The 17,844-nt window shown below is 41.4% G+C and overlaps 1 protein-coding gene across 3 annotated transcripts in view; it reads right to left on the bottom strand.

Annotated features, from left to right (window-relative positions):
- LOC111935982 (uncharacterized) overlaps positions 1–17,844 on the bottom strand; it is a 188,028-nt gene that overhangs the window by 120,485 nt on the left and 49,699 nt on the right. For all 3 annotated transcript variants that reach the window (XR_015277441.1, XR_015277446.1, XR_015277452.1), the window contains one exon: positions 17,587–17,700. The gene's annotated coding sequence lies outside the window, so the exon portion shown is untranslated. Of the gene's footprint in view, positions 1–17,586; positions 17,701–17,844 lie in introns of those variants that run through there.

Here is a 17,844-nt window from a genome sequence, read left to right as displayed (position 1 = left end):
GATAAAGGGGATTCCCCCGATCTCGGTCTGCGGACAGTGTAACAAAACTGTCTGGATCGGGGGGAGAGAACAATCAACCTTTTTGGCATACCACCGAGTTAACCCTGTTTGCTACAACAAAGCAAACTTAAAACCGTGTTTAATGGGTGATAAATTGTACTGGGAAGGGAAAAATTTGAAACATGAAAAGAAAATGGCATTCAATAACGAACCAATAGTTTTAGACCTATTGGAACCAAATGATGAAAGGGTATGTCTCCAGTTTGACCCGGTGTTTTGTTTTTCGAAGGACGGGGAAGGGTTAGATCCGGAAAATAAAATAAAACAGCTAACATTAGAAATAAAACGACGAGAAATGGAAAACAAAAGAAAGAGGTTAGAACAAGAGAGGTTAAATTCTCTCAGTGAACATTATGAACAATTGGAAAAACAATATGACAATTGGAAATTGCCAAATCCAAATCAAAATCTATTCGCAGATCTAATGCAAGAGATAGCCACCGAATTGGGTTTATCCAATTGTTGGATATGTGGTGGTTTGAAATCAGCCGAAAGGTGGCCTTGGAAGGGAGAGGCATTGACCCCAGAACAATTATTAAAATGGACAGGTTTAATATTATCCAAAACAACCCAGAGACCAGAAGGGTGGGTGATTGACAAGAGAATAATCGGAACATTTTGTATCAGCAGGGAAGGAAAAGAATTTACTGACCTAGTAGGGTATACCCCTTGTGTAAATACTCTCGCAGTAAATTCAGACAAAAAGACAAAAATCTGGCAACCAGAGCCACCCGAAGGATATTGGAACTCCTATCGGGAAAATGACTGTGAATGGATAGAAGATATTGGGCTTTGCTGGAACAAAAAGCTGGGGGCCAATCCCTTTCATTCATTCATAGGCCTGAGGGACTACTGGGAGGATCCGGCAAGAATTAGCAGAAATTGGGAAGCACCCGATGGGATTTACTGGGTATGCGGGAAAAAAGCATACAGTGAATTACCACGGAAATGGAAAGGGTCATGCACACTCGGAATCATTCGACCATTTTTCTTTACTCTACCTAAAGATGAAAGTAAGTCTTTAGGTGCTCCCCTCTTTGAAACTCTGGCCCGACAAAAAAGGGATTTGAAAAAGGGACTACCAATGGCAGGAGGCAGTCAAAAGTGGAAGGAGGAGGAATGGCCCGCGGAAAGGATCATACAATATTATGGTCCGGCCACCTGGGCTAATGATGGCAGTTGGGGTTATAGAACCCCCATCTACCTCCTCAATCGACTCATCAGACTGCAGGCAGTGGTAGAAGTAGTCTCAAACCACACTTCAGAAGCCCTGGAACTCCTAGCAAAACAACATTCGCAGATGAGAGCTTTTGTGTACCAGAACAGACTAGCTCTCGATTATTTGCTAGCCGAGGAGGGAGGAGTGTGTGGAAGGTATAACGAATCCGAGTGTTGCATGGAGATAGATGACTACGGGGAAACTATAAAGGGTCTAGCTGCGGAAATTAAAAAGGTAGCGCATGTCCCTGTCCAAAAATGGAATTCTATCTTGCAAGCCTCATGGTGGGACCAAATTTTTGGACAAGGGGCTTGGTGGAAAAAGCTAGTATTCTTTATAGGATGTTCCGCAGCCGGAGTCATCTTCCTGCCCTGTTTAATTCCATGCCTGATTAGATTAATTCACTCCGTGGTTCAAGGGATGCAGATTGCCGCCCTCCCAGTAGAACCGGAAAAAGCACAAAATAAAACGGCTCTTCTCTCAAAATTATTATTATTAGAAGAGGAGAAAGAAAGTGAAGAGGCAGTACAGGCTTTAAAAGACTTTGAGAGCAAACACATGTTGTCAATTGAAAATGATGATTTAGAAACAGATAGAGAAAGACACTAAAAGAAAAAAGGTAAAAAGGAATACAAATATTCCTCTTTTCAAAAGGTTAAACTATTTCAGTTTGCACGAATTTTTAATGTGATAAATTATTAGGTGGGGGACTGTAATAAATTACCATATGTATTAAAAATTCGAAAATTGTATAAATGTGACAAATGTGTTTGCAAGGATATAAAATATAAAATGTACAGAAAAACCCCTTCTTGGGGCTGGCCGAAATCTCCTTTGGGGAGAAACTGATTGCAAAACGACACCTTGATAACGAACTTTGGCAAGGCCCATCAACACGAACAAAAAGCAGGACGAGGCTCGTCAAACCTACAATGGAGCTGGCTCAGGGAGATCGTCGGCCTCCGGACCTGAGCAACGCCCTGCAGACTTCTGTGGAAACAATCTGATCAATAGTGAAAAGACAGGCTCCGAAAAACTGAGCCTTGCCAGACCAGGGCTGTTCCTGGTGTTGAGAAAGCGATCAGGAGGAACAAAGAGGAAAGCGCAGTCAAGATATCCATCGGCACCAGCCCGAATTCCCCCGCCCTGCCAGGACAACACAAATTGAAATACATACAGAATCTCCTTTACATATGAGGAGATTCTGGCCGGACACAAGTTAATGTCATCATTCTACGGCAGGAAATTCATTCACTGAACAATCAGAGACACTTGGTGAATGAAACCGGCCTGGAATTTTAGCCTAAGGACACAAAACCTCTATAAAAACCGAGGCTTGGGGACCCTCAGACGTGGATTTGGGAAACCTATACCTTTTGGTGTAGACCCTGTCCACCCAGCGCTGCGCTGATCTTTTTATTGTGGATTTTTATCGTTATTTCTCTCTTTGTTGTTTATTAATAAATCTATTTTTCATTTCTATCATAAATTTGCCTTTGCGTTTATAACAACACCCAAGTTTGCACACCTGAGTCACTGTACCCAAAACACCTTCAGATCAGGCCTTTTTTCCCAGGCAGCAGAGGGTCCCAGCCCCCAGCAGTGGTGACACAAGCATGGTGACAGGCAGGCATTGCAAAGCGACCGAGCAGCAGAATGTGGCAGCTTGGTGCTGCCATTGCCATTAATAGCAAAAGCAAGGCACAGAGCAGCCCTGGGTCATGGCTCCACAGCTCTGGGCTGCAGCTGCTCTGAGGAGAGCAGAGCTGGCTTGGCCCAGAGGAAGCACCCAAAGGCTGAACTAATACGTGCTTTGGGATTGCCACTCCTAATTCCTGCACAGCATATTGAACAGCAGCAGTCAGGAACAATTGCTCCCTCTCATCTAACAAAAGCCAAAGCTGTGCAGGGAGAAATACAGATGGGTTTCCACCACAGCCAGCTGTGCCAAAAGCTTTGCTCCCTGGCATGGTTGCTTAGAGCCCTACAAGCAGCATCATTATCCCTGCACACGAGCTCTGTGCTGGCACCTTGTCAGTTTTGGACACCCTGCCCACACTAGGGATTTTTTAATTTTGTTGTGCATCAAGAATAAGGGATTTGTTCAATATCATCATTAACAAATCATTGGTCCAGTTATCTGCCTTTCTATTTCATTTCAAATTTACAGTCTTGTTACTGCTTCTGTGACAGGAATAGATTTTCAGATGATTTCAGAAGTAGTTAGGATGACATTATGACTCAATGCATGTGATCAAATGCCTCTCTGAATGAGTCTGTTGGATTAATGAAGCAGTTTGATGAATTAAATGATATTCCAGCAAAGAGCAGATGATGATATTTCAAAATGGCAAAGATTTTTTTTCGCACATTCTGGTGTTTTCAGTGTCATTCAGTATCAGGGACAAATTCCAATTATGAGAGGATTTGAAAGTTCAAACATAAGGCTTCTCTGATCATTTGTGGGACTTGTGCCTTAGGGCCACTTTCTGCAGTCACAGCTGAGAAGACAGAGATATAGGGCAGGTCAACCAGCACAGCAATAAACACATAATCCACACATAAACCAGAGCCAATACTTGGAGAAAAAATAATAAACTTAGCAAATTATTCTATAAAAAGGAAAAAAAAAATATATAGATGCTACATCTCATTCACAATTGCTCCCAGAAGCACCTCCTGAAATCCAGCAGCTCTGAGCATAAGCTGTATCACTCTGATAAGATTTGAACTTTGTGTCTTCTGTAGGGCTGAAGGAGGAGGGTGAGCAGTGCTGGGTTTGAGAAGCTTTTTTACCATTTCTTCTCAGCAATTTCCACAGACATATGCTGACAAACATCTTTCAACTCTAAATACCTCTTTCTAGCTTTTATATTTTCCCCTAACAAATGTAAAAAACAACTAGACACTGCATTCTAATATGAAAAGACCAGATCACAATCTTAACACTTAGATAATTTAGCACTGAATATCTCCAAGAACAGTGAAATCAAATGCATTCCTCAATCCATAGTTTACTTTGCCAACATGAAGCTATATATATTACTGTAAGTGCTGGCCCCTCAGACTCACTCTCACGATTTGGATAAGATTTCTGTCTTATGAAATTAAATCTCCAGAGTTGCACTATCCCAAATGTGTTGACTCTGTTATTTATACTGTCTCATCAAAGCACTTTACTACCACATGAAATGTATTTACAAAATAGAATTTGCAATTGTAATGCCATCAGATGTCCTTAAAACCACAGTGACAACAGCCTGCAAGCCTAGGTTACCTACAGGACTTTTAATAAGACTGAATTTCAGGTTTGCTACAGAGGAACTTGGGCTCCTTTTGCATTTTGCTCCCCACATAAGCAGAGGCTGCTTTCTCAAATAAAAACAAGCCAGACACAAACCTGGCTCAGACAACCACAGTTTTTGTGTGAAAACACACACAAATATCAAGCTAAAACACACAAGATCCCAAAGCTTGTCCTCACTGCATTGCCCTGGCCAAGGGTGAAAAATGACAAATCTGTCATTACCAAGGAGCAGTGGGGAGCCAGGATGCAACACTTCTGTCTTCTTTATACAGCACTATCCCAATATTAAAGAATCTAATCCTCAGCAAAGAAAACAGAAGTGAGAGACCTTAATGTTTGGTTAAATGGGAAGAGGAAACTCCCCACATTTACCCAGACTTGTATCTTTATACCTCCAAGTACACATTTTAAAGTTCTCATCAACTTTGTCCTAGTATTGAAAAAAAAATCCCAGAACTCAAAGTGGTGCTTCAAGGCTGAAATCAGGAGAGACAGAATGACAGGACCAGACAGTTCCTTGAGTTTAAACTGGTTTTTGTAACCCAGAGCATGCAACACAGAGTAATCAAATGAGTTATTGACCTAGGTGGTACATCCTGATGGGAAAAGGCTTTGGAAGAGTTTGTACAGAAGCTTCTAGCACAGAGTGATTCAGTTAGCCTTTAACTCTTCTCTTACTGAGACAATCTAATAGAGTGATGACTGGCATCTCCCATCTTCATGGGAGACAGGCTTTTCCATGCACACTTTAAATTCTGCCTTCTTTGTAACATTGTCCAGAGAGGAACAAGAAGAGTTTCATTAATCAAACCACTGGAAACTCATGGTGAATTTTTTTCAAAGCAAGCCACAAACTTTTGGAATTCAATAAATTGATCATGCTCTTTAACTTCCTTTCCTCCCTGTTTTAGCATTTGAAGCACTGTTTTCTTTTGTGTCTGGCTATGTTAGAATAATCAATAAGAAATTATACTTTTGCTTTTTACATTCCAACAACATATTTCTCACTGATTCATATTGATTGCAGAGCAAAACCTGAGAAAACTAATGGAGATTTTTTACAGTGTTCGTTACGCTGCCATCTCATACTGGAGAACTGCACTGCCAATGCTAACCTAATTTAATTTGCAGAGAGCATTATTTTTAAGTGTGTACATCTGGAGTTGTGTGAAGATTTTTGTTGCCAGTAAAATTAATTACCATATTATTCATTTTACTTGAAGCCACTTTCTCAATTAAGACTGTGAACAAGTGTTCTATTTGATTACCCCAAGGGATGAGTGACCAGCTGTGACTGCTCACTGCTGCTTGCCTATGGGTGAGATGCATCTTATCTCCTCTTTTAACTGACAAAAAATACTCTTTTTTCCCCCCTTTAAACAGTGCTGAGCTGTTTGTGTTTTCCCTGCAACAATACATCTTTTACACATGTAAAGACACCTTTGCACATCCAGTGAGGAAGGAAATTCCTGTCTCATCAGGAGACATGTCACCCTGCTTTGAAGAGAGCCTTCAGCACCTCCTCTTAATATCTGCTAGGAAAAAAAACCCACAGGAAAACACTGTCAAATACTTTCCATTTCTTCCCTTTCCTAGACTCCATTTCTTTCTAATCTACTTTTTGGGGAGGCACTTGCAAGTTAAGAAAACAAGTTATGTCTAATTATTCAGCCAAGACAGCAGCAGGCAACAAAAGCCTGCTAGACAAATAATGGTATTTCTGTTCAAAGTGTTAGTAATATACCATTGGAAAACTGATTGTCATGGAGAGTGGAAGGATGGGAGTGGGTGAAATGACAACCAAAGCATATTTTTTTGCATGGTTTCCCCAGGAATTAATACATTGTCAAGTTAAAACTGACCCCCTGAAAGACTGCACCAAGCTAGAGAATTAAAATTTGAATGGCTTCATTCACATTAACATTACAGAGCAGAATTCATCCAGGGAAAAGGAGAAAATAAGGAAAGAAACTGGTTTTTCCCATCATCATCACTTCAGGCTTTTTTATAAAAATAAATGTTTCAAAAATAAGTAGGAAAAAATAGCAATAGCAAATTTGCATCCCAGAGAAAAGTTAATGTTTCTACTTGGCTAATTCATCACTGAATAATGAAATGCTGACAACAGTGACAGAGCATTTAAAAAGTTCAACTTGCAAATGCACCAGCTCAGATTTCCAATGGAGCTGAGGATGCCAAATGGCTTTGGAAATCTTTGTGTCCCTTGTTTAGTGCTAAGCTGGAGCTCAGCTCTTAGAAGTGCAGATTTAGTTATGGACCATCAGCAAAGTCAAACACTGATTTCTTTTCCAAGCTTATTTCTAAGAGAATGAACAGAGTCATGAAAAAAAAACCCTAAAAGGAATTAGGAATTTCCTTCCTAAAAAAGATGCACTGAGTAACAAGTTTATCACCTTGCCACTTAGGTTTCCTCCTATCAAATACCTCCTACATACAACACAAAGGGGAAGTCACCTAAATACCAGGAAGGTTTAAATCAGTTCAGTGAGATCAGTATGGAAAGCATTATGTCAGTCCACTGCCTATATCCAAACAAGATATGAACAGCACAAAATAATTTGAAATATGGTGAAAGTAACATGTTAAAAACAATTAATGCAGTCAGGGAATTTTCCCTAAAATTATACCTGGGAAGTTCTGCCTCAAAGAACATGACTACTATTAGTAAGTCAAAGTATTTCAAATACAAAATAATGATTAAATCTTAGGGGGTGAAATTACAAGTTGCTTTGAAACAACTTTTACAAAAAGAGTATGAGGAAAAAAATTTACAAATGAAGTGTGTGTTTTTCTGCTCTAGGAGGGAAGCAGTGAGTGCCTCCTGTAGGATAAAAAAGACAAAGTCACAGACAACCCAAGGGGTCAGACCTGTAAGGAGGGAGTGACAAGGGTCACAAAATAACTATATCCTTTATCTCCTTTTTTGCTCTGTTCTTGGTGGCCAAACTAAAAATCACTTTTAGTTATCTGAAGATGCAGACACTGTCATTCCAAGACTGAGCAGACAAGGCAGGAGCTCCCATCAGCTTGGTGGCCTTGAGCCAGGCACCAGAGCTCTTGCTAAGCCTGACCTCTCCTCCCTGTAAGACTCAAACAACAGTGCAAAGTTTGGCAAAATGTTGTCACCCATGCAGCCAGAGAGACTTCCACACTTTCTGCTTCCCTGTTTGTTGGAGCTTGGTGTTTAGGAGTCCTGTGTGTCCCTCAGTTTGCTTTCATCCATATTACTGGAACAGCAGCTCCTACACGTGTTGGTGAAGTTTTCAATCCTTCTGCTCCACCTCGGGGCTGCTTGGCTAAAGTCAATTACTTCCTTACAGTGCAGCAGGTCCAAAGGAATCTGCCCTGCTTAGGAGGGACACAGAATTTTCCCTAGTGGCCTAAATCATTCTCAACCAGCGTTTTGCCTTTATTTACAGCCATGCTTGACTAAGTTCTTCTGCAATGAGCACAAAAACACCTGAATAATTGCAATGACATGCAGAGTTTGCACACACACCAATATTTCACGGTAGCATTATTTTGTACCACTAAGCAAAACGAAATGGTGGCAAGGTGTTATAAAAAACCTCCAGAGCTCATACCTGCCTCTAGAACTACTACACTATTGATGACTGAGCAGTCCCACGCAGTGCTCAGCACAGGGCCACCTTTCCTTACTGTGAGCAGGGTTAGACACCTCTCTGTCCCCACAAACCCCTGACAGCTGCTGAGATGATTTTTTAAAATAGGTACAAATGGAGAAAGCCTTCACTTGTGGAAAGTCTTTAAGAGATGATAGACAGGAAAAGTGGAGTTCCTGTTCTGAATATTCCACAACAACGACCAGAACAGCATGCAACCCGCTAAAAATAACTTGCATAATTAGACAGCGTGCACTTTTTTTTTAGCTTGCGGAAAAGAACAAATCTGAGGAAGCTGTCCTGCTCAGCGTGCTCTGAAGTAACCAATTGTTTGCCATGGAATTGCTGTCTGTAAGATTCATGCCCAGCCCAGTTTAGTCTATCAGGGTTTCTGCTCTGTCCTCAACCTGCCCTAAACACAGGAGGGGCCAACCCCAATATCCAGTATTTCTCTCTCGTGCTGGGGAGTCCCTCACGCTTCTCTTGCCAAGCTTTCCAGCAGTGCCAGGACTGCTGTGGTGGTTGGCTCAGGAGCCAGATCAGCCCCTCCTCTGGCACAAGAGCCTTGGCCACAAGATACTGAACTGGCAGCTATTCCCAAAAATTGCCCCATTTGGTCCCAAATCAGAGGAAACACACCAGGTGTACCTGGGGAACAAGACTTTGCTGTAAGAAATGTCTTTAACCAGCTGTTGTAATAGTATTCTGAAGCACATTTGATTTCCTTTAATATTAATTTTCTGTACACATTTTTATGCTTTTCCTGGTAAGACTTCTCTAAAGCAGAAAATAAAATTATTAGGCCAATATATTGGCATGAGCATAGTTGCAGTCCATGTGCAAGTGATCATAATTAAGCCTATAACCACAATTATTGTTATAATAACTGTATTTCATGAAAATCAGTAACAGATTACTAATGCTAAGGCCTTTTGCAGTGATTCAAACACGGTGCAATTTTTAGCTTAGCAATTATTTTATATTTGGTATAAAGCTTTTCTAACTCTGTATTGCTAAGAAACACGTAATATTTTTATTAACACTAACGTTTACTACAAACATTATGATTTTACAATTACCACTGTTGCCTGAAAGCTTACCTGCTTTATCTGGTTGCACTGGTTGAACAAAAGATATGACTTCACTGTGTGAACTTTATATTTTTTACATCCTTAGAGCACTGTGACTGCAATGCCATTGCTATTGATTTAAAACACTGCTATTGCAGTCGTGAGCAGAATTCAACCCAGCCTGAGTCCTATTGTGAATGATGCCATAAAAGCACATAAAAAATTACATTCCCTTCTTCAATCTCTTTTTATGATTAAAAATGGGCTTTAGTTTGGACCACTGGATTTTGAAAACCACCCCAGACTGACAGAATCATTTTAAATAAGGCCTTGTCAACAGCTTCATTTCTTTCCAACCAGGTGTGCTAGAACTTACACCACCTTGAGACAAACATTATGTCATCACTTGAGAAAAAAAAATTATCTTTCAGACACTCAGCACTTAAACCATGTATGACTTGAAAACACAAAATCATCCCCTGAAGTTCCACTGGTTTCTTCCAATTCATATTAAAAAGCACTTATGTAATATAAGAAGACAAGGAAATCATAGGAAAAAAGTGTTGTACGATCTCCTGGAATGGCTGTCAGACAGAATTTAGCACAATGAATGATTCACAGGACAGTGAAGTCAAAGTGCTCATAAACTTTTACAAGAGTGAAATTAGACCAGAACTTTCTGTTACAGAAAATGTCACCCTGTCCACTTAATATTCCCTTGGGAGCACCATTATAATAAAAGAAGAAGAGAATTCAGCATACATGGCAAGGTATGTACAGCAAGTCTATTACTTCCAAGGATCTCCTGTCCTATTACAAAGATATTTCAGTATCATTACCCTTGGTAATGGGGAGATTTCTGGCAGTCCCAGGAAAGGCTGGAGACGCACTGAAGGTCAAACAGGCAGTCAGCAGCAAGGTGGGAGCAGAGCCTGCACCAAGTCCCCAGGTCAGCTGCTGGAATGTGCTGATCCTCCTGCTAATGTGGCACAACTGCTGTAAATGGGATTATCACCTTCACCATGCTAGAGAGACAAATGAACCCTTGAAAGAATTAGAGCTGCTTAAATGACCATACATCAAACAATAACAGGCTTCTTCTCATCACTTGTACAGAGGGAGAATCTCATTGTTATGGAGAGAAATGTATTTCATTCCACACTAGGAAGTGGGAAGGCAAAGTTGAGTGCTTTTACATGCAAATCTGAAGAAACCTTATCAGCTAGCATTTCCAAAGCTGTTGTTGCATATGCAAGAGCCGTGATGATATTTTCAATTCTGTGTTACTCATCTCTCCCACCTTAATTCTAGGTTGTTAGAGACTCCATGCAGGGGGAGGAGAGAGAAAGCTGTGAACTCATACATTTTGCAAAATATCATCCCCAGGAATAGAGAATGTTTTTCAAAATTTGTCTGAAAATGAAATATGTCTTGCAAGATCATAATCAATCACAGAAACTACTTCATCTGGAAATCCAAGTGAATAGAACCATGTTGCAAAAACTTCCCACCAACAATGTCTGCAACAAACCAGACCACAAAGATTTGTGAGCATGCAAAATATGTCATAATATATTTCTTTAATTCCTTCCATCCATGTTTTGATGATATCTAACTCCAAACAGAGGAGTCAGGTGTTGTCTATCCTTGGCCTGAAAACTGAGCACAATACAGCAAGGAAATGGGCTGCACCAGCAGGTTTTTCTTCCCTTTTCCTGTACAAAACCTGAAAAAGCCCAACAAACAGCTCCTCCCAGCACTCTGCTAGGAACCATCACTTCATACTCTCCAATATGAGACTGCACAACTGGGGCCCAATACAGTTGCTAAAAGTCAATGGGCAGCTTCATATTGACTGAGCTGCACAATTAGATCTGCAGCACAGTCTGCTCTTAGCAGTTCCCATCCCCTGGAGCAGAACTGGGCATGCAGAGCTGGGATGGCAGGAGGCTCACAGCCCCTGGAGCATACCCTGGAGAACAGGGGGAAGCAATGTGTCAGCACACTCATTGTTAACAATGGAATGGACATGTGTCTCCAAAGAAAAATTCCAAAAGGAAAAGAGAGGAAAGTGATTTCAAGAGTATTTGCTGAGGTGTTCATTGTCCAGATGACTCTGCCATGCTGAACCCCATTTCCTGAGAGGCTTCAAGAAGCATCAGAACACGGCACCCTACAGGCACCATGACTGGTGGGTTGCATATCTTGCCATACATCAGGTATGAGACCTTCGTGTTGGGTAAATCTATATTATACCTTTCTGGTCATACATCATTAACCCAAATATCTTTTGAATTGGAGTCAACTTCTAGGGGTAAATGAGCCAAAACCTTCTGCTTTTATTGCTTGATAGCGCTCTTAGCAGACAAGAACTAAGATTTTTTTTTTGCTGACAAGGTATTACATAATTTCAAGATGTAAAAAATCACCATTACTGTTGCCACTATACAGTAATCTGTTTCCCTATAATTTTATTTATTGATGTAATTTTACTGCACTGTTGAATATTCCATTTTGTTTTTCAAAGTTGGTTTTCTAGAGTAAGCATATTTTCTTAATTCCTTATTCAAAATTAGGCTATTTTCTAATATTTCCAATTAATGCAATGTGAATATTTCTCAGTAAAATGAAGACAAATAATAAAGTCACTAAACCATATGCCTTTGTCAGATGGATATGATCATGTCCCAAATTATTCTACTGAACTCACTGGAGGATGCCTGATTCTCTAAATTAGTAAAACTCAACACATGCTGCAATTATATTCTTCAGAAAGCTAAACCTGTGGCTACTGAGAACATTTGATTAATAACAAAGATCCAGCCAAAGTTGTGTTTGATAGCACATTTATATTTAGCTATATTTACTGGTCTTCATCAGTTTTACTTCCTTCTTCATGAGGTCTAAGAAAAGACTTGAAAAGCATGAATCAGCTCTCTGGATATCAGGAATAAATGCTGTAAATGATGTGAAGTGCCAGTCTGATGTAACAGCAATTAAAAGATTATGAACCCACAGCTCTGCATTTCCAGTCCTGGCTGCACAGGAAGAACAACACTGACACCATGATCAGCACGGCACAGGGCACACCAGACACGTGTTGGTGTTGAGCAACAGAAATAAATGCATCCATTTATGCCTAATGAACTTGTTTCTGTAATCATCTACACTCTGAGGCAGTGGGAAAAGGAATCTTTCTTAAATACTCGAGATACTGGATTTTAAATTTTCAAGGAACTAGTCCTGAGCTGCCACGTGTCAACAGCAAACCAGAAACATCTGATCAGAAGCTAATAAGAATTAAACACCCAATTGCTACCAGCAAATGTAAATGTTCTTAACTTCCTCCATTCTGGAGATGGAGCACTGATCCTGCAAGATGTCTCCAATTATTCAAGTGTGTGTTGACTCTGCTCACATTCCTCTGAGCTTCTCCTTCCCTGTGCTTTGCTGGGGGTCACCAAGAGGCAGTGACCAGCAAATATCAAACTACACTGTAAGAGGTTCAGAGACAAAATCATAAGCTCAACTGCAGGAAGGCTGGTGGAACACAGATCTGACACAGAACTTCCACCCCTGGAAATCAGTGTAGAGGAGGCCTGGTCAGTAGCTACAGTGTTAACCTGCTATCAAGTCCTCCATTTCTCTTAATAAACACAAGATCCTGTCATCATTTTCTTTCCACACGTTGGCATTTCAAATGTGCTGCTTACAAAGGTCATCTGTGTTTGGGGGAAAACAGTTTAATTGATTTTATTATTGCAGAAAAATAGAATAACCACTTGCACCTTTGTTTGCAGATAAAAAACAAAATTAATGGTTGCATACAGCTGAATTAAGCACTTAAAGTTCAGTCTCTACAAAATGCTGACAGTGTAAGCTTAGATCAATACCAAAACAATTTACACTTTAGGAGCACTGGCTTTGACTATTAACTAGTAATTATGCCAAGTTTGCTGTTTAATTGCTTTAACTGCTTCCAAGGTGTAACTGAATTATGCAAAAGTTGTTCCCACTGTTGGGGTGGGAGCTCACAGCACAGTCCCAAGCGTGTGACCCCTTCCAGAGTCCCAGCTTTGACTGGCCACAGCAGTTTACTCCACTGAACCCTCGCTCCCCTGACCCACTGCTCTTACATTTCAGATTCTGGGTCTGCTACACACTGCAAGTTATTCAGCAGGGTGAAGAAGCTCCTCCTGGGTGAGAAACTGCAGCCAACATGAGCCCTACGTAGCCCCATACTGGCCCTGAAACAGTACAAGAACTGATGAAATTTTTTGAATATTTCCAAAATTTGTAGGGAATTCCAACTAAACTTTGCACTTGGTCTCCAGACTAGAATCAGGATCCTTCCCAGAAAAATAAGACTTCTGGCCCCCTGCAGGAAAAAAATGTTTTCCTCAGTTAGTAAATGAAATATTGTTATTCACAAACAATAAAGATACAAACATTGCAAGTTTATTTATAAGCAAAAGCAAGTTTTAAGACCCCTTCACAAGTTCCCTTTGTGTCCTGCATTTATTTCACAACAGCTGCTGAAATTAATCTCCTCTGTCATGGAGGGACCAGTTTCTCCTTCACATATTACCCATGTGATGATGAAAAATGCAAAAAGAAGTTATGCCAAAGACAGATAAAGCAGAGCAATGTGTGAGGAAATCTGCTGTTAATCGAGTTGGACAAGAGAAAAAGGAAAAAGAGAACTAATTGCCTACCCCAGAACCTGCTCTGTCCCCTGTGCCTGGCTTTAACAAAAATACATTGTCACACTAATCCTGAGGAGTTTGTTTTAATAATGTATAAATCAATGTGTACCAAAGACTCACCTGAGTGTACTACAGCATGTTCACACAATCATCTCCTCTAATTAATGGCTCCTGCTGTGGGCTTCACCTCCCTCTGCTTTCCACAATACTCCAACCCAAAAAGCAGCCAACACTTTATCAACAGAGCATGCACATTCCAAAGTCAAAAAACACATTAGTCTCATACTTGCTGATTATCTCTACAGCTATGTATTTGGCTTTCTTGTATGAAAAATAAAAACTGATGTTAAGAAACAGCCCCAACCATTAATAGACATCAGGTCCCTCAGCCACATCTCCCTCAGCTGATGGGTTAACATTACCCACCACTGCACATGGGGTTTTGACAGCTGATTAAGACCAGCTTTAAACAGAGAGAGGTAGTAGAAGATAAATTGATTTGGGTGAATGTGGCTGAATTAGGCACTACAGAATTTCATCTGCAGAGTTATTTTTAAGCTATATAGAAAGGTTTGGTCATTTACTTGCAAGGGAAAAGAGCTTCAGCCTGTTTGCTGTTTTTAATCAGCCTGGTTTCTTGCCAAATATATTATATGAGAATGGTGTCAAAAAAAAGCCATCACAAGGTGAGCTCTCACAACACAGCTCAGCTAATAATCTGCTGATAATTTTTTTAGAGTGGAATGGTTCTTTAGCTGTGGGAAACATGATTTTTGAGGATAAACACATTACCCAGCTGTGTACCTCAACTTAGGCGTCTTTCCTTGTACCATCAACAGCAGGAGGGAGTCACAAACTGCAACAACAACTGGAGTATTTCTCTGCCAGCCTCTTGTGCTCCCTGTCTGCACCAAGCACCAGGAAACAAAGCATTTAGGAGTTTTCTGTGCTGGACAGCATGAGAACATTCGAGACTGACAGCATGTAAAATTTTAATTCCTCCTTTTGGCTTCTTCTCCATCTCTTCCTTTCTTGACATGTTACATTCATCTCTTTGCAAGGTTTCTGCTTGCTTCAAAAGGCTGCCCTGCCTTTAACAAGTGCCAGGGACTTCAGCAGCCTGTCCCACACAGCAAGCACAATGCAAACAACACCCCCAGTGCCTCAAAAGCAGCCACTGCTCCTGCCCAAAGACATCTCACCTGCCACATTCCAGTGCCACTGCAGAAAACCTGCCATTGGTCATGGCATTTTCCTGCCTTCATCCCTGTCCCTATGTATTGATGTGTTCTACCAAAACACACATGAAGATGGGGACATTTGAGTTATGAAAATGTGACCCTGACCTGCTGAAGGCCTGAGCCCTCCAGACTCCAGACTCACTGCCTAAAAGTGGGATCTTTTGCCCATCAGATTCAGAATATCAAAACACAAACATCAGAAATAATTACAAGTAAAAATTTGCTGAAATGTCTTGAAGTAAAACCATCAGTTGTGATTAAATGTCTTTTTACCTCCCCTGAAAAATATGGCATCTCCTGGCTCTTGTGAAATATTTTACTGGCAACACAGAAGCCAGAGAAATAAGAAAATTGTCTCACCCAAAACTTTTATAATCATTTGGTCTGAGAAAAAATTTAGCTATAACCTTCTGATAATTGTAATACTCACTTTTCAAGCAGAAATGTCTCAGACAATAAAAAAGAAAAAGAAAAAAAAAAAGCAAGTAGACTGTCAAATATGTCAATTTCTTGAGCTGATTTTTTTTTTCAGAAACGTGACCAGAAAGGGCAAAACCAAGATTGCCAAGTCAATAAGAATCCCAAATCCTATCTACTAAATACTATAAATTGGATGCTGACTTGGGCTTCAAAGATAAATAAAAGAGGGTTTATACAAGTCAGATTAGCTTTGCAAACTAGAATTCTTCCTCTACATAAAATAAATTATTTGATAAAAGATTAGGCTGTTTATGAGGTAGTAAGCACTTGTTCTCATCTGGGAGCGCTGTGCCAGAGGGCAGGCACACACACCAAGGATTCCATCCATCTACCCAGCCCAGCCACCCCAGCAGCTGGGCTTTTTGTCATCCCCACACTGCTCTGCTGGGGCTGCAAGGTCCCAGTTCTGACCTTCCCGTGGGGGCAGCTCTGCTGGCACCAGGAGTGACACAGGGAACAGGACCCCACTTCTTTTCCCTTACCTGATGCAGTTGGGCAGCCACAATGAGATTTTCCAGCAGCAAATCACTTCTTGCCCCACTCTCACACAGCACTGCTGTCTCTGGAAATTGGGATTTTCCCTTGCTGCTGCCTTTAATCCATTAAGTATCTGACTACTGAAAATCAGTATTAATTTAGAAAAAAACATCTTCTAGGGACAGGGGGAAAGGGCAATATGCAACGCTACCAGCTCCCACCATTTCTTCTCAGCTTCCCAAAGGCTGGGCAGTCTCTGCAATCTCCCAAACCCAGGAACTGTGTGACTGAATCACTTTTTTAAAAACAAAAAAAACCAAGAAAATTTACAATTTTAGCAAGACTCTTGCAAACAGCTTAGGCTTGAATACTATTGGGAAAAGAACATGTGCTTTTCAGGACTATGGAGGGACTTCATTGCTGACCTTTTATTTTTGGAACTGGCAGTGATGAAATCACTTTTTGTGGCTGCAAACCTCACTGCAAAGAGCAGACAATAGGTACATTTGCTCGTTTTACTCAACAAACATTTCTCCTGGTTGGAGAAAGTATATTTTCCCAGGTCAGTGCTGTTCTCCTGCTTTTTATTATGCTTTTTTCTACTCTTTCTTCACATTATTTTCCATCCACCTTTCTAGAACTAGACAGAGGCAGTCCCATGTCTGCATATACCTGCCACATAACTCTGCACATCAAGGAAAAATCATCCCTAGGCAGAGACACTCCATAGGGGCCCAGCATGAATAAGTTTCCATGATGGGCAGATATTTTTAGGTGACATTTAGGACCTTTCCTGCATGCTGCAGATTTACAAAATCAGCAAGGCAAGCTCAGGAGGAGGAAGATTGTGCCTGGAACTCCTAGAGGGAGAAATCTTGTGGAGAAGGAATAATTCATTCACACCTCTTTCTCACTCCCTACCACTGACAAGTTGCCAAAGTCACAAATCCCAGGGAGCTGCTGCCAAGTTGCTCTTTCTTGGGAACAACTTTGGCGGTGGCAGTGGGACAAGCAGCCCTCCTTCCCTGGTGCCAGCCCTCCCAGCTGCTTGCAGAGAGCGCAGAGCGTGCCAAGGCTGAGCAGGGAGCCGTGGCTGGAGGACAGCCTGGCTGCCTGGGCTTCCTCAAGGAGCTCCTGGCTCTGTCCTACCTGCCTCTGCACATCCAGCTTGTGGCCTGCCAGCTGTGACACTGGCACAGAGACTGGCTTGTCCCAGCGTGCCAGGCTGTCCCTCTGCTCCAGGGTGACAGAGCCTCTCTTCCCAAAGACCAAGGCTGGAGCACGACACAACGCCAGCCTGCAGCTCCTGTACAGGCTGTGCTCCAGATCACTGGAGCATGCAAGAGCCATAGGCACCAAACCACTCAAGCAACAACCCTCACCTGCTGCAACCTCCAGCTGTTCTTCCCAAAATCAATCTCACTCAAGGGAGCATCAAATGCCTCAGAAACACACTGCAATTCCACTTCTGTAGGGAAGCGTGTCTCCAAGGGTGCCTGGAATGAAGAGACACTAGGAATGCTTGTGTGCTTGAGCTGCACTGGAGACCAACCCTCCCTCCAGGACAGGAGGCAGCATGAGCAGCAGAAACAAACTGGAGCACTTAGAGTGCTGGCTAGTTTGGCTGAATTTAGGGGGCC

This window comes from Cyanistes caeruleus, chromosome 17, assembly GCF_971803275.1.
Source record: "Cyanistes caeruleus chromosome 17, bCyaCae1.hap1.1, whole genome shotgun sequence".
Taxonomy (NCBI): domain Eukaryota; kingdom Metazoa; phylum Chordata; class Aves; order Passeriformes; family Paridae; genus Cyanistes; species Cyanistes caeruleus.
Note: the sequence above shows the minus strand (reverse complement) of the source record. Positions and strands in the feature narration are given on the sequence as shown.